General features: G+C 43.3%; 1 long non-coding RNA gene across 1 annotated transcript; it reads left to right on the top strand.

Annotated features, from left to right (window-relative positions):
* The first annotated feature begins 1215 nt into the window (after positions 1-1215).
* LOC110340286 lies at positions 1216-16800 on the top strand. The gene is made up of 3 exons (XR_002382067.2): positions 1216-1323; positions 13036-13116; positions 16196-16800. It is a non-coding gene; the product is annotated as an uncharacterized LOC110340286 (long non-coding RNA).
* The last annotated feature ends 1116 nt before the right edge of the window (positions 16801-17916 follow it).

Consider the following 17916-nt stretch of genomic DNA (forward strand, 5'->3'; position numbering starts at 1 on the left):
AAAGTCGGACTGGAAGGGTGAGGCCTGGATTTGCAGAGAAGGAGGAATCCAGAGACTCCAGTGTGGAGCCAGCTTGTGTTTTTCTTCACTGGCCCTATTTAACAGCTCCTCTCAGCATATGTAGCTTACATTACGGGATCCGGCGCATGTAGACTTTGGCTGGGATTTATCCTCCTGGGATCACAGTTTACGGTTGTGCAAATAGACGTGGAAAGGAAGAGCAGACATATAGGCATAGCAAGAGAAAGAAGCCTTTATTGCATTTCTTCTGGGTCATCTTAACTCTGTCCTCTTTGTCTCAAGGAGGAGGCTAAGCAGGAAGAGACGGCATGAGATTCTGCTCTGGAGGAGGGAAACAGCTCCTCAGTGTGCACTGGGAGCTCCCGGGATGCTAAGAGAGAATGGAGGCTATGGGTCCCTTTCTGGCTCTAAGATGCTATCATACCTAGGCAAGAAATACACCACGGTCCATAAATGAGCCCTTCCTCTAAAATGATTTTTTTGTGGCCAAACTCAAAAATGCTCCTTTCCACTCAACAGAACATAGATTTGGGTATGGGCTATGAACATGTTCGATTTTGCTAGTGACCACTGTAAAGAAAATATGTTTAGGGATGGGTTTAGTTACTGTGAAATGATTGGTAGTATGAAATGTTCTAAGTAAACCCAGACTGAGGAAAAATAAAATGGAAATAGCAACAGGATACTGTGAGTTGTTATTTTCAACACTCACTTGGACAGCACATGCAAATTAAGTTACGGATACGTGCAGTTTCCTCCTGTGTGTCTGGTTTTTATTCCATCAACATGTAATAGTGTGGACATACTATCCATCGTACAATATCTGTGTCCCTTCTGCATTTTTCACCATTGGAAAAAAGAAGAGGCAACGGTGATTAATGTTTAATTTTACTACCTGTCATTGGCCACAAACTGTCTAATCTCTGGGGCATCCCCACTTTACAGAGGAGGACAGTGAAGGCAAGCATCTCCCCCAAGGTCACATATGAGAAGAGAGCTTGGGCCTGAGTGACAGCCTCTGATCCCTGTGGTAGTTTGAATATAATTGGCCCCCATAATCTCATAGGGAATGGCACTATTAGGAGGTGTGGCTTTGTAGGAGCAGGTATGGCCTTGTTGGAGGAAGTATGTCACTGTGGGAATGGGCTTTGAGGTTTCCTATGCTCGGGATACTGCCAGGTGTCTCAGTTGATTTCCTGTTGCCTACAAGATATAGGATTCTCAGCTGCTCCTCCATCACCTCGTCTGCCTGCATGCCGCCATGCTCCAGCCATAAACGACAATGGCTAAACCCCTGAAACTGTAAGTGAGCACCCTCCACTAAGAGTTGTCATGGTGTCTCTTCACAGCGACATTAACCCAAACTAACTAACTAACTAACTAACTAACTAACTAACTAACTAACTAAGACAGGTCCCATCTCATCAACTCCACCGAGCTCCCTGCTTGCCTCTTCAGTGTATCGCTGCTGGTGGAGTCACCAAAAGTACCTTTGAAATTTGCTCAGTCTGTCTGTGGGATTGCATGCTGTTGACCTTTCACCCCTTTCCTCAGCCCCTTTCTTCCTGAGGCAGTGACTCTTCTGAAGGTGTGCCAGTTCTGACTTCATTCCACCTAACAGGGTAGAACAAATAATGATCTCGTTAGCATTTTGCGAGGCGTTTCCTCCATCCCAAGGCCTGGATGTTGGCTTCCATTTAGAATCTGAAGCTTCTTCTGCGGGTATCACTGTTAACTCTTCCATTTAAAATCTGAAGCTTCTTCTGCGGGTATCACTGTTAACTCTAAGTGGCAGGTGAGAAAGCTAATGCTTGAATTCATTTACTGAATGGAATAAAGTGACAGCCACCAAACCGCATGGGCACTTGAAATACAGAAGTCTGTCGGGTTCAGGTGCACACTGCTGAAGCCCAGCCATGGGGCATCCTTCAGTCTCCTACACTCTGAGAACATTCCTTGAATAGCTTTATTCCAAGTCTTGCATTCATCTACCTCTAGAACCCAGGTGATTTCTGGGTCCCTCTTTAGCTGTAGATCATTATGTTCAGCTGAGGCTTTCCCATCCCTGGTCTCTTTCCTGCTTTACACAGTGTATTACCTTCAAGCCTACTTTATGCATCTCATAACAGCTGAAGGATTCACTTCATTTCTCCCCTCTTGTTCCCTTCCTCCTCTTCCTCTTCCTCCTTTCCTCTGCTCTCTGTAGTATTGATGATGAAATCCAGGACCTTACACATCCTAGGCAAGTCTTGAATTGAGCTATAGTCTTAGCCCTTGCTGTGTAGTCAGGACCTCAACCTGATGGGCCTCTTTTCTCAGCTTTCCCTGTTCTAGGTATGTGCCACTAAGACCAGCAGGGTTCTTCTTCCTCAAAAATATCTCTTATGTCCCCATCCCAAGTCTCACAGTGTGGCCTGAGTCTATGTTCTCTGAGCCACTCCTTTGAATATAGAATCTATTGTCCAGTCAGTTGACTTGGGAATGGGCACCAAAGGAACCACATGAAGACTGGGCATCTGCCACATGAGAGTCTCGGTCTACTTGAGGACCATTCTTGGAACAGTGTATGCTGACTTTTTTACTATAAAACATTTCTATCTGCAATATATGGATGGTCCATGTGGGATGCTACCCAGGGCCTCCACACCAGCAACCATCTCACTTCAACAACTGCATCTCTAAATCGACTACACACTTTGCCTGAACTGGGGGTTTCATTAGAAATGAAACCCGTGCTTCCAATGAAAACCTTGGGTCAACACTGTTTAGTTTCTGTTGGAACAATTGCATGCATTTTTCGAACATGAAAACAGAAATAACATTTGTATCCAAGACCTCATTTCACAGAAGGACTCACAAAAAACTCATGGCTATCCATGTTACAGTTCATCAGCTGTCACTTTGGAACAGAAGCTTTGTTGGAAGTTAACTTCTGAAGGTATTTTAGTAGTTTTGATTTAAGACCAAGAACTATGGGAATGAAACAGGTTTAAGGAAGGTTTGCACATTCCTGAGAAAGAGAAATAAATTTATGTGCCTATTCTAGCCAGGCAGTATGTTAGGCGTCTCACATTTTCTTTATCTTGTCTAATTCTGACAACAGCTTTCCAAGGTATTTTATTCTTACTTTGCAAATGAGAAATTAGAGGCTTAAAGTCACACAGCAAGTTAGAAAAGAGCCAGTTTTGAAACAAAGTGCTGTCAAATTATAAAGTTATTTCTTCTGCATACGGATGCCTTCCTTCTCCAGCTACTTCTTATAATGAACATTGCTTTTCCATAAATGCATGTAATGTTTAAACAAGCTCTCTGTGGTGTCTATAAGTCATCCTTGAACAAGATGATCTTGCCACATGGTATGACCCAGACACCCCTGGATGAGTTTCCATCGTCTTGGTGGAAGTAGAGTGTGTTGCCATCATACTTATTTTGCTCATGGCTCTGACAAAAATCAGCTTAAATGAGGGATTTATTTTGTCTCAAAGTTTGAGAGTGCAATCCCCATGACAGGGTAGGCATGGCAGTGAAAATATGAGGTAGCAGGTCACATTGCGTACAGAATCAAGAAGCACAAAGAGATGATTGACAGCATCTGTCACATCTCTCTTTTCAGTCAGTCTAAACCCCGTCCCACGATATGGTGTTGCCTGCATTTAGGGTGGGTCTTCCCACTGCAATTAGCCCAGAAACTCCCTCACAGATATATCCAGAGTTTGGTTTCCATGACAACTCTAAATCCATCAAGTTGATATAGGCATCTTAACTGCCTTTGCTTTTAGAATTCCCCAGTCTGCCAGGTAAATTATGTAAGCACCTCTCCAAACTTTTAGACCACCCAATTCAGAACTTCCTGGCAGGACAGTGGTTCTCAACCTTCCTGATGCTGTAACCCTCTAATACAGTTCCTCATGTTGTGGTGACCCCCCCATTATAAAATTATTTTCGTTGCTACTTCATAACTGTAATTTTGCTACTGTTATGAATTGTAATGTAAATGTTTGTGTTTCCCAATTGTCTTTGGTGACCCCTGTGAAAGGGTCATGATCCGGAAGCTGAGAACCACTGCTCCAGAAGCAATTGTTCTCCAGCTTCAATCCGATCTTTGCAGGCTTTATTCGTTGAAACAATTGAAAATATAATAACGTGGAGCAAATTAAACTGAAAGGAAGGGTAACTCTCGTGTGCACACTAAGAACCTCGAGAACTTTAAACCACAAAGTAGGACCTGGGCCGCCTCGTTGCTTTCGGGAGTTCTTCATGTGACACACTTTCATCCCGATGTCCCCATTCTCTGTCACTCGGCTTAAGCTCTCAGCTTCTGGAGCCATCTTGGTCTTCAGAGATGTAAAAGGAAAATCCAAATGGGGTCCTTACACCATAGACTCAGCAAGACAATAAAAGTTGATCTGAGTTCAGTGAACAGATTGGCTGAACATTTTTCCAGTTGTTCCTTTGGAGAACTCGATTTAAACTGTGTTGTGCTAGACACACTGATATGAGATACACATATCTTTTTAAAATGTGTGAATATATAAATTGTGTATATATACCACACACATTGTGTGTGTGTGTGTGTGTGTGTGTGTGTGTGTGTGTGTGTATACAGGCACATGTGCACACACCCACACAAACAGATCATGGTGAAAAGCAGTTCTCTTGTAATGCTGGAAGTTGGCAGGCAAAGCTTCTGTGCATTTCAAATAAGAAAGAAGTTGATTCTCTAAGCTCCAAACAAAATTAACATGCCTTATATCCATATGTATGTGTGTGTATGTATATATGTATGCATGCATGTATGTATATATATTCATAGTGATCCATGAACTTCCCTTTGATGACAAAACATTTTCCCATTTAGGATGCTCCAGGAGTGATGACAGAAAGGCTAACCTGTCTTTTGCTTTAGTAAGCCTGACCACCACGAAAACACAAATCTGGAGATAAAGGCTCCAAATATGGGCTAAGCAATGCCCCGAAGCCACCCCATCCTTCCCTGTCACTGGCTCGCCTTATAAAGGCAGACATTCCTCATCTGTGTGTAATGTTCTCATGAGAGTCCACTTCCTGTGCTGCACTTGCTAATTGAATTCCCCAGTGGGATGAACGCATTTCTTTGCCAGCTTGAGAACGCATAAACTGTAAATATTGATGACAACAGACTCTCATTCCTCCTGTTGTTATTTACTTTAAGATGTTTGCTAGGGCAGTAGTTTTGCATTTGACATTTATATAGGTCACAATGAGCTAATAGCCACCTGCCATTTGGGATGCCTTTATAATGAACGTTATTGAAGTTTGTGGAGAAATTCTCTGGCATTTCTGATTTGCATACTAGCTGGGACAGGGTTGGTTTTCACAATAGTGAAGCTATTTCAGTTTACATTAGTTATATTGTAAAACTAAGTGCTTGATCAGATTCACACGAGGACCCAGTGGCCAGGACCTTGGCTGGGCTGAGCTAAAGCTAATGTCTTCATCACCCTCAGATATACCCTCGGATACATCATCAGGCACTGAAGATGAGCCCTAACCTTTAAGTCAGGGCTTCTAGGAATCTCAGCGTGAATGGCATCTAGGCACAGTAGTAGGATTTCCATGAACACTAACAACCATGTAACAGTTTATTTTCAATTGTTCTCCAAATATCTATGAGTTAAAGGTTTGGTCACCAGCCTGTGACACTATTGGGATGTTGTGGAACCTTTATGAAGTAGGGTATAGTAGGAGAAAGGGAGATCACTTGAGTATATGCCCTCAAAGGGACATTGGCAGCCTACTAGTTCCATATCTCTTCCTACCTCTCAGTCACCTTGAGTGAACACCGTGTTCTACTGCACACTTGCTGCCCCACTACGAGGTGCTGCCCCAATACGCACCAACTGACTGTGATCTGAAACTATGATCCCAGCTAACCCTTCCCTCCTCACAACTGACCACCTCAGATATTTTGTCATATTAACAGAAAGCTAACTGTTTACCATATGTGTTCATTTATTAAAGATTTTTTGATATTTTTAAATTATGTATAGGTGGGGGTGTACATGCATGCAGGAGCCCACAGAGGCTAGGAGAGGGTAAAGGATGTCTTTGACCTAGAGCTAGTTATAAGTAGCAGTGAGCTGCCAGATGTGGATGCAGAGAGCCTGGTCCCACCGGAAAAGCACATACTATCTGTCTGGATGAGCCCATTCAAATCTAGGCTTGCAGATGAATCCTGCATCGTCATATTTTTAAACCTATGAAATGGAAATAAGATATTTGTTATACAAGTCCCATGCATTTATAAATATGTAAGGTCTGATACAACACTTTAAATACCATCTCTCCAAAATTGTTCACTTTACTTCCATGTTTCTTTATTAGCTACTGAAATTAGCTGTAAGGCGTAAAAATGAGGCCAGCACCAGGGTGATGCTTTTTGAGTATAACTTCCCATGTAGTTGATTTTCGGGTAATACTGTGTGGTGTTGACTTTGGTTTAGAGGAGGGCTCTTGATGGTTGGGCAGACTGTCCTGTAACGTATTTGCCTTAAACTCATGATCCTGAAACTGGGATTATAGACATGTTCCACCATGCCAGGTGAGTCACATTTTTTCTGTAGTTTTAAAAATGAAAAGCTAAGAAAGATGAGTGTAAGGAATAACACTATTTAGAAACATCAGAATACACTATTTTGTTTCAGTAGAGTTTTTTTTTATTTTTATTTTCCAGTTTAAATTTAGATAAGAAGCAAGGTTGCTTCACAAGTCAGTTCCAGGTCCCTCTCCCATTCCCTCCCTTCCTCCCGTGCCCTCCCCCCCCCGTTATCCCCTCATTTCCCCAGGGAGGGTGAGGCCCTCCATGGGGGTGTGCATAGTCTGTCATTTCATATAGGGCAGGGCCTAGACCCTTCCCCAAGAGTTCAGGGTGAGAGTGCACCTCACATTGTTCTATGGGAGTCCAAAGTCCGTGTGTATACTTGGGATGGGTACTGATCTGCTGCCCAAGGCTCAATAGATTCCCTAGGCCTCTTCACTGACACCCAGATTCAGGGGGTCTTGATCAGTCCCATGCTGGATTCCCAGGCTAATGCCTGGGATTCAAGAGTTAACCTTTGTCTGGTCAGCTGTTTCTGGGGGTTAAACCAGCCCAGTCTTAATCCCTTTGATCACCAGTCCTCCCTCTCTGTTACTGGCTTTCTTGAGTTCAGCTCAGTACTTAACCAAGGGAGTGTGCCTCTTCTTCGATCAGCCACTAAATAAAGTTTCTGTTTCCCAGACTCTCTAGCCATAGGATTGTAGGCTGGCACTCCCCAGATCTATGTCTAAAATCCATATATGAGAGAGTACATGCCATGTTTCTCTTTTTGTGACTGGGTTACCTCACTCAGGATGGTTTCTTCTAGTGTCATCCATTTGCCTGCAAATCTCAGGATTCCATTATTTTTTTCTGCTGAATAGTACTCCATTGTGTAGATGTACCACATTTTCTCTATCCACTCTTCAGGTGAGGGACATCTAGGTTGCTTCCAAGTTCTGGCAATTACAAATAAAGCTGCTATGAACATAGTGGAACAGACATCTTTGTTGTATGAATGGGCATCTTTTGGATATATGCCTAAGAGTGGAGTTGCTGGGTCTTGTGGTAGGTTTATTCCCATTTTTCTGAGGAATCTCCATACTGATTTCCAAAGTGGCTGAACCAGTTGGCACTCCCACCAGCAATGGAGGAGTGTCCCCCTTTCACCACATCCTCTCCAGCATAAATTGTCATTGGTGTTTTTGATTTTAGCCATTCTGACAGGAGTGAGATGGTATCTGAGAGTTGTTTTGATTTGCATTTCCCGGATGGCTAAGGATGTTGAGCACTTTCTCAAGTGCCTCTCAGCCATTTTAGACTCCTCTATTGAAAACTCTCTATTTAGTTCTGCAGCCCACTTTTTAATAGGGTCCTTTGGTGTTTTGGAGACTTGCTTCTTGAGTTCTTTGTAAATTTTGGAGATCAACCCTCTGTCAGATGTGGGATTAGTGAATATTTTTTCCCATTCTGTGGGCTGCCTTTTTGTCTTGCTGACTGTGTCCTTTGCCTTACAGAAGCTTCTCAGTTTCAGTAGGTCCCATTTATTAATTGTTGATCTCACTGTCTGTGCTACTGGTGTTATGTTCAGGAAGCTGTCTCCTGTACCAATTCGTTCAAGGGTACCACCCACTTTCTCTTCTAAGAGGTTCAGTGTGGCTTCCAAGCCACACAAAGATGCAACTAAGAAAGAGAACTTCAGACCAATATCCCTCATGAACATTGATGCAAAAATACTCAATAAAATACTGGCAAATCGGATCCAAGAACACATCAAAACAATCATTCACCACAATCAAGTAGGTTTCATCCCAGGGATGCAGGGATGGTTCAACATACGAAAATCCATCAACGTAATCCACCATATAAACAAGCTGAAAAACAAAAATCACATGATCATCTCACTAGATGCTGAAAAAGCCTTTGACAAAATCCAACACCCCTTCATGATAAAGGTCTTGGAGAGATCTGGGATAACAGGGACATACTTAAACATAATAAAAGCTATATACAGTAAACCAACAGCCAACATCAAACTAAATGGACAGAAACTCAACGCAATTCCTTTAAAATCAGGAACAAAACAAGGCTGTCCACTCTCTCCATACCTTTTCAACATGGTACTTGAAGTTCTAGCTATTGCCATACTACAACAAAGGGGGATCAAGGGGATACAAATTGGGAAGGAAGAGGTCAAACTTTCACTGTTTGCAGACGATATGATAGTTTACATCAATGACCTAAAGAACTCTACCAGGGAACTCTTACAGCTGATTAACACCTTCAGCAAAGTGGCAGGCTACAAGATCAACTCAAGAAAATCAGTAGAGTTTTATACCCACATCAAAGGGAAGAATAACACCACTAGATAATTTTACAACATAGCTCTGTGACAGTGTGTACTGTCTGAAGAAAAAAAATGCAAGTTTTACTCATGTCTGTCACTTTTTATAATAATATTATTGTAGCCACTTCTAAATTTCCTTTTTGTGAATTTTTTGGCTTGAGAAAACTAGCACATCATTTGATTTTTTGTGGGCTATGGTTCTCACTCTGAAAGTAGAAAGATACATATATTAAGTAAGAAAAGCCAGAAGTATCACTGAGGACTGAGACTAAAGGTGTATAATCCACTGAAACAGATTATTGCAAAAATACTGTGTTGATCAAGTCTACCTCCCCAGAGTCCATTAACTCTGAACCATCATAACAACAGAAAACATCAGGACCTTGGTTTCTTAAAAATATCCCTTCATGTGAAAATACACAAACATACACACACACACACACACACACACACACACACACACACACACACACCAAGAGTAACCAAGAAAAAACTGATTTTAGGAGTATGACAAAATGGAAGGAAACCCTGGAACATTTTTTTGTACTTCTGAAACAGACATTTTTTTTATTTAAATTAGAAACAAACTTGCTTCACAGGTCAATTCTAGCTCCCTCTCCCTCCCCTCCTCCCCTGCCCCCTCTAACTTCCCAACTCCCCACCCCATCACCCCTCCACTCCCCAGGGAGGGCGAGGCCCTCCATGGGGGATCTCCAAAGTCTGTCATCTCATCCCAGGCAGGGCCTAGACCCTCACTCATGTGTCCAGGCTGAGAGAGCATCCTTCCATGTGGAATGAACTCCCAAAGTCCATTCGTACACCAGGGATAAATACTGATCTACTACCTGAGGTCCCACAGATTGCCAAGGCCTCCTCACTGACACACAGGGGTGTCTCGATCAGTCCCATGCTGGCCTCTTAGTCACCAGTCTGGGGTCCATGAGCTTCCCCTTGTTCAGGTCAGCTGTTTCAGTGAGTTTCTCCAGACTGGTATTGACCCCTTTGCTCATCACTCCTCCCTCTCTGCAACTGGGTTCCAGGAGTTCAGTTCAGTGTTTAGCTGTGGATGTCTGTCTCTGCTTCCATCAGACACTGGGTGAAGGCTCTAGGATGGCATATAAGGTAGTCATCAATCTCATTATCAGGGGAGAGCATTTAAGGTAGCCTCTCCAATATTTGTTAGATTACCAGTTGGTGTCATCATTGTAGATCTCTGAAAATCTCACTAGTGCCAGATCTTTCCTCAAACCTATTATGATATCTCTCATCCTGCCCTCCTCTATTCTTCCCCTGATTCAACCTTCCTGCCCCCCATGTCCTCCTCTCCCCTCCACTTCTCCCCCTCTCTTTCTCCCAGATCCCTCTTCCCTCCCCCCATACCCCTAATCCACTCAGGAGATCCTGTCCCATTCCCCTTCTCTGGGGTACCACACAAATCTCTCTTAGGGTCCTCTCTGTTTCCCAGACTCTCTGGCAGTGGGATTGTAGGCTGGCAATCCCCTGTTCCATGTCTAAAATCCACATATGAATGGGTATATACCATATTTGGGGGGGGTTGTGTGTGTAACTGGGTTACCTGACTCAGGATGGTTTCTTCTAGTGCAGTCCATTTGCTTGCAAATTTCAAGATTCCATTGTTTTTTCCCACTAGTAGTAGTCCATTGTGTAAATGTACCACATTTTCTCTATCCACTCTTAAGCTGAGGGGCATCTAGGTTGATTCCATGTCCTGGTTATTAAAAATAATGCTGCTATGAACATAGTTGAATAGATGTCATTGTTGTATGCATGCACATCTTTTGGGTATAAGCCTAAGAGTGGAATTGCTGGACATTGTGGTAGACTGATTTCCATTTTCCTGAGGAATCTCCATACTGATTTCCAAACTGGCTGTACAAGTTGGCACTCCCACCAGCAGTGGAGGGGTGTTCCCCTTTCTGCACATCCTCTCCATCATAAACTGTCACAAAAATAGACAGGTAGATCAATGGAATCTAATTGAAGACCCTGATATTAACCCACACACCTATAAGCACCTGATCTTTGACAAAGAAGCTAAAACTATACAATGGAAAAAAGAAGGCATCTTCAACAAATGGTGATGGCATAACTGGATGCTGGCATGTAGAAGACTGCAGATAGATCCATGTCTATCACCATGCACAAAATTTAAGTCCAAATGGATCAAAGACCTCAACATAAATCCAGCCATACTGAACCTCTTAGAAGAGAAAGTGGGAAGTACCCTTGAAAAAATTGGTACAGGGGATGGCTTCCTGAACATAACACCAGTAGCATAGATACTGAGATTGACAATTAATAAATGGGACCTCCTGAAACTGAGAAGCTTCTGTAAGACAAAGGACACAGTCAACAAGACAAAAAGGCAGCCCACAGGATAGGAAAAGATATTCACTAACCCCATATCTGACTGAGGGCTGATCTCCAAAATTTACAAAGAACTCAAGAAGCAAGTCTCCAAAACACCAAATAATCCAAGTAAAAAGTGGGGTACAGAACTAATAGAGAATTATCAATAGAGGAGTCTAAAATGGCTGAGAGACACTTGAGAAAGTCAACATCCTTAGTGATCAGGAAACTGCAAATCAAAACAACTCTGAGATACCACTTACTCCTGTCAGAATGGCTAAAATCAAAAACCCTGGAACATCTTAAGCTACCAAAAAGTGAGAAATAACTTGTCAAAGTGCCAGAAGACAAAGGAGAACGTGAGGGCATATTTCCAGTCAACTCTAAGACATCTTGAACAACAAGCAAGGATATCTGAGTTCGATTCCCAGCACCATTGTAAGAGCAGAGCACTGTGGGGCATGCTTGCAATCCTACAGTCTCAGTGCTCAGGAGAGAGACAGGAGGATCCCCAGATCTCACTGTTCAGACCATGCAGCTAAGTCGTTTTGCTCCAGGTTCAGGGAGAGACTCACTCAAAAAGATAAGATAGTCTGATGTTGACTTCTGACCTCACGGGCTGGTGCTCTCCCACATACACACTAACCCAGGGGATAAAAGGGAAAATTCACTGGCTACTAAATCTCTATGTTCCTTGTAAATTACTCACTAATTACAAAAGGAAAGACAGTGATAATAAGGCAGAAAAGCCACAAGTCAGAATTACCAACATCACTAAGGGCAAGGAGTCTTCCTGCATCCCAGAAGTGGTACCCTAAGAACACAACACCTCTCAGACTGTGATTCAGCTAAAGATGCACAGCCTCCATCCTGCTGCCTGAAAACACCAGGCCAATAAAACAGGAGAGCCGTTTAGCTTATCCTGTTGTCTGAGGTTGGGTCTGAGATCATCCAGCAATGGCTAGATTCTGTCGAGCTAATGCGTAGCCATCATAATGATCTTGAACTCCTGACCCTCCTGCCTCCACCTTCCGTGTCCTGAGATTCTGTGTCCTGTGCCATGTTACTCTGTGGAGTGCCACAGAGGGGCGTCATTTTGTAAAAGCTAAACATGAGCTGTGTATTAGAAAGAAGTCAGCAAAAATGTAAACTTTCCTGGATTTGCAGAAGTAAGCAGAGACAGATTCAAAGAAATCTATTCACTTCACATAAGGCTAAAAGTCATGGTATATGTGTGTATACATGCAGATACAGAGAGATCATAAATATGGCAAATATTCAAACACTTATTAATGTAGGGGGTAGGGTATAACTCAGTGACAGAAAGCTTGCTGGACAGATGCAAGGATGCCACTACCGGTACCCTTCTCCCCCCCCCCCAAAAAATCCAAACAACCAAAACTAAATAAAAGCAACCAAAAGAAAAAAATATTCGAATCCACAAAAAAAGAGGAAGGATGAAGGGTGAGTCTTTGTGCTATCCCTATGTCTCTATGAATATGAAAGTATTTCCAAATAGAACATTAAAAAGGTCAGACTTTCCTTGTGGGGAGTTGCCAGAAGGCAGTGCAAATACCGGGCCGTTTTTAATCCCACTGAGAGCCACCTTGAGCCTTCTTTCTCGCAGCTTGCATTATTTACCCTGTGCCAGGGACTGGTCCCAGATCTACTGACTGCTGCTTCATACCTGTTCCACCCAGTACAGTCAAAATGACACAGAACAATTCTTACCTCCTTTTAGAGGCCAAGATGTCCCCGCAACACACCCTCCTCGTTTATATAATGTACACAATGAACTAGATGACTCCGAGCTCTAACATAGGTGAGTGCCTCTTACTCTTATTGTTTTCTTTTCTTGGGGTTTGCTTTTTCTGGAACGCTCTATGTCTTGACTGGAACTGCATGAACACATTCTGGGTACTTCTACAGTGAAATCGAAGAGGCAAACACTGGCTTCTAACGTATAAAGATAGCTGGTATCTGTTCAAAGAGGTTTAGGCTGACAAAGTCCCCGTCCTATGGCTAAACTGTTGTTTCTCTGAGCATCCTATGCCTCTGCAGGTAGCAGTCTCCTGACTACAGGCCAGACTTGTTATTTTTAGGCATTGGGATTCTATGCTTCTGATTGCCCATGCTTGTTCCAGGTTTGGGGAACTGAACTTCTCAGGTCATGCTAAGAATCACACCTCTTTACCACTGCAGGTAGGGAGCTGGGACCCAGGAGCTCTGGAATATTTTCCAGGCTTGTAATGAAAATGACAAAATAAAACCAAAACAACCCTACCCAGAAAGAAATTGGCATATTCAATTTTATTTCTTTTATTCTAATTTTAAGAGTTGATTGCTGTTTTTGATGAAGAAAAAGGGCTTTAAGGAGAAACATGGCAGACAGTCTTCATGACTGGTGACAAAAGTCCCTAGGTTTCAGAGGCCAGCAATGACTCGTGCTAGAACCCTCCACCAGCTTCTTTCTGCTTTATGCAAGGAATAGAGGCCTCAAACCTTAAATATAAATTAGCTGGCCATATTGAGTCTGAGATGAGACATTCTTTTCCTAGGCTTGACAGTCAACCTGGGCTTGATTAGCACTCCACATACAAGTACAGGGGGGCGATAGAACCAGGTAAGTTTCTGGAGATGGGAAATGATTGTGGATGGAGACTCTCTGACCAGTTTGTGGAGATCAGCAGAGATCTGGGAAATGGTTGTGGATGGAGGACAGCTAGCCAGCTTGTGGGGACCAGCAGGGTAAAGTTAGGACTTACAGCATGATGCTATCATTCATTCATTTTACATTTTAAATGTTCATTGAGAACCTTCTACATCTCACATGTGGTTTCCGGGGTTAGGGACACAGTGGTCAAATAAGACCCCAAGCAATCTATGGGACAGGCTGTCAAATAGTCAGGTAACAATCATGCGGTGGGTGTCTCTTTGAAGTCCGGTGGAAATGCAGCAAAGAAAGAAATCACCTTTAGTGAAGCTGGGACTTGGTGAGGTGACAATCTTTGTTAGGGGGATAATGGTACCGGATCTAAAAAGACAAGTACACACTTATAGGAAGAAGGAGAAAGGACATTTCAAGTGGGCGTAAAGTTAGCATGAAACACAGTGCATATATTCAACTGGTCTGAATTATATAGGATTTGATGCAATGAGGTTACATTGTGATATAGGAAATGGGGATTGAATCATGATTTCAGATGTCCTCATGTACTGTGTTAAGGAGTCAGTCCTAATCGTCCTCAAAAGTGATGGGATACTTGGAAGGATATAAACTGGGAAGCTATGAAGTCAACTGTGCAGGGACCTTGAAGGAGTGGGTTATAGAGGCTGTAAAGAGAAGGTATGAGGTTCTAAATGAGTGCAGTTTACCTGGGAAGGGAAACATTGTTGTTTAAATATGTACAACTAGTGATGAATTAGACATTAAAGAAAGCACAGGGAGCCTAGCATGGCTTCATAGTTTTTTGTTGTTGTTGTTGTTGTTGTTATTTTTGTTTTTTGTTTTTGTTTTTTTTTGGTTTTTACGAGACAGGGTTTCTCTGTATTGTTTTGGAGGCTGTCGGTCCAGCCTGGCCTCGAACTCACAGAGATCCGCCTGCCTCTGCCTCCTAAGTGCTGGGATTAAAGGCGTGCGCCACCACCGCCTGGTGGCTTCATAGTTTATATTTCAGTTTCCACACGGGGGTTGAGGCACTCCATAGAGACAGAGAAGGTTGGATGGAACCAGCTTGGAAGACAGAATGGGAAACTTGTTAACACAATACAGGGAAAACCCAAAGACCTCAGCTATGGCATGGAGGCAGAAAACACCATACAGTATCCCTCTCCCTGTCATTCATGGGGTATGTGTTCCAAGAGGATGCTGAACCCTGTGTGTGCTTGTTTATTCCATCCATTCAGAGGTATGTTTGGCTTATAAATTAATAAAAGGCTAATTTTAAAACTACTAACATAAAAGTAATAAAATGGAACCATTATAACAATGTACTGTAACAAGAATTAGTTGATAGCAACATCTTTTTTAAATTGTATTATTGTACTTCCAACTTTTCAATTAAAAGAATCATTTTATAGATTCTCCCAAATTCCTAGTATCACTACACCTTTTGGGACCACCTACTAGGCAAAATAAGGGTTATTTGAACACAATCATATGCCATCCTGATTCAGTCTAGTAACTGAAAGGGCCACTAAGTTACATGGATACTCTGGACAAAGAGATGATTTCATGTTGAAGGAAAAATAATGCAACAATACACAATAGCATCGTGTTACTCAGCACATCCAACAAACGTTAAAGGTACTATTTCCTTTTAGAGTTTACCACATAAGGCTTTGGAACAGTACTTGGCTCTGTGTAACAGAAACTGCAGAGAGCAAAACTGTGGGTCAGGATCTGTGTGCACGTGCCTGTGGCCAGAGGTGAGTCAGCTATTGGTCCCAGCTCTTCCTTTCATTAGGACTTCATAGGGTCACTTCAGAGATCAGAGGAAAAATGACTGTAAAACAGATTGCTCCTCATCCCTGCAATTCTGAACCCGTGGTACCCAATCCAATGGTTCCAGAACACTGTAGCTGGTCCAAAGCATCTAGCCCACCCTAGATGGCCACAGGAGCAGCTTCCACAACATCCTTTCCCACCCTGGGATGGGAAGGGCTTTGGAAGAGTTCAGAAATCGGTTTCTACCCCAATGTGTTCGCCCCAGAATCTCTCTGTTGACCTTGCTTAGCGCCGATGCACTGAGATTTCACAGTCTGTAAGGAATGACCTCCACTTAGACAAACCAAAACAGGCATGCTCAAAAGCCAAGATGGTGTGAAAGCTGTTCATTTCGCATCGTAAGTGATTTCCCACACGTTGCCTATAAATTGCTTCTTGTGCCTTATTTTTGAAGGAGGCGGCCACTGTCTGCAGATCTGGCTTCCAGATTATTCACCATGTGGCGACACACCTCGGCCCTCACAAACGCCGATTTCCCTGCCCTGACGACGACCCTCGGGGAGGCATCCAAATGCAGGAACACGGTGCAGCGACTTTAGGCTCAAAGAACCGTTTGTATCTTGAAGATCCTTCTATGGTTGTAAAGCACCGCGCACATCTGTTTCGTGACCTCTCCCTGAGGCCCTTGTGCTGTGCACTGCCAACCATTTCCACATCTGCCCTTCCTGTACTGCAAGGTCCTTTACCATAATTTCTTCTTGTCCGAGCACTAGCTGATGTCATGACTTTTTACACACTGGATTTTCATCAAGTGGGACTCATTTAAACTGAGATGATTCTCCTCCAGTAAACTCCGGAACACCACAGAAAGGTACTTGGTCGCTTCTGTTGCCCAGTGGGCATGGAAGCCAGGACACACAAGAAAAAGCCCTCAGATACTGAGCTTCCTACAGCCTAGTGAGTGTTTACACTGAGTAGAGTTCAGAAAATTGCTTTGTGTAATTTGGTCTTCCAACTCCTTTATTTTATTTCTAAATTATATTCTTAGTATGAAAACAATACATGGCCATGATAACTGTGATCCCTCTGTAGGTTACTATCCAGAGGTCAGTACTGCCAAACCTTTTCTATACCCTTTCAGAAATGGATTTAAATAAGTATATATGCCATAAAAAGTAGATTTTATTGCACACATCCAGAGGCAGTATGCTTTCCCTCCTTGGACCACATGCCCTTATGCCTTTCGCCTTGCTAGAGATGGATACCGTAGGAGGTTGCTCCTCTGTTGTGAACATCTCAAGCCGTCACTTCAGTGGCGCACATGTGTAGACACCACTAGCGCTCTGGGTCAGGAAGGAGTGTGGCGGAAGCGGGGAGATATGCCTGGAACTGAGGTGGGCTTTGGAAGGTCCATGTGAGAATGAGACAGGCAGCTCTGCAGGATTCCTTCCTGATGTTCCTTGCCCTCTGAAAGATCAATGTTAGGCAATGGGGCAATCTACGTACCCAAACCACTACCAACTCTTTGCCATCCTGGCTATCAGAAAACACTGGTAGAAGGCCAGCCACATTCGCTGGGCTGTGTATGCAGAATCTCAAGTGCCACAAGGTAGCAGTCACATTTCACAAAGATGGAACTCAGAGAGGTTAGGCGATTGGCCTGAAGGCTTGATTCCCATCCCAGACAAAGCCTGAATCAAACACCCTCTAGAATCCATCTCTTTTGTGCCGTACTACTTCAGCTTCCTTACTGGCAGCACGCTTTTTAAATTAAAATTGGAAACTTTGCAAGGACATAAATATGCAGAGAAAAAAAGAAGGAAAAGCACTATTAGAAATGTCTGGGCATGGTGGTACACACCTTTAACCCAACATTCAGGGGCAGAGGCAGGCAGATCTTTGTGAGTTTGAGGCCAATCTGGTCTACAGAGCTAGTTCCAAGACAGCCAGGACTGTTAAACAGAGAAACCCTGTCTCAAAACAAAGGAAGGGAGGGAGGAAGGGAGGGAGGAAGGGTGGGAGGAAGGGAGGGAGGGAGGGAGGGAGGGAGGGAGGGAGGGAGGGAGGGAGGGAGGGAGGGAAGGAAGGAAAAAAGAAAAGAAACCTCAGCTAAGAATGACACTTTATCAGGGCTTTGAAGCCCAGTCAGATGATTGCTAGCTTTTCGTGTGCAGG

This window comes from Mesocricetus auratus, unplaced genomic scaffold (genome assembly GCF_017639785.1).
Source record: "Mesocricetus auratus isolate SY011 unplaced genomic scaffold, BCM_Maur_2.0 Super-Scaffold_100026, whole genome shotgun sequence".
NCBI lineage: Eukaryota > Metazoa > Chordata > Mammalia > Rodentia > Cricetidae > Mesocricetus > Mesocricetus auratus.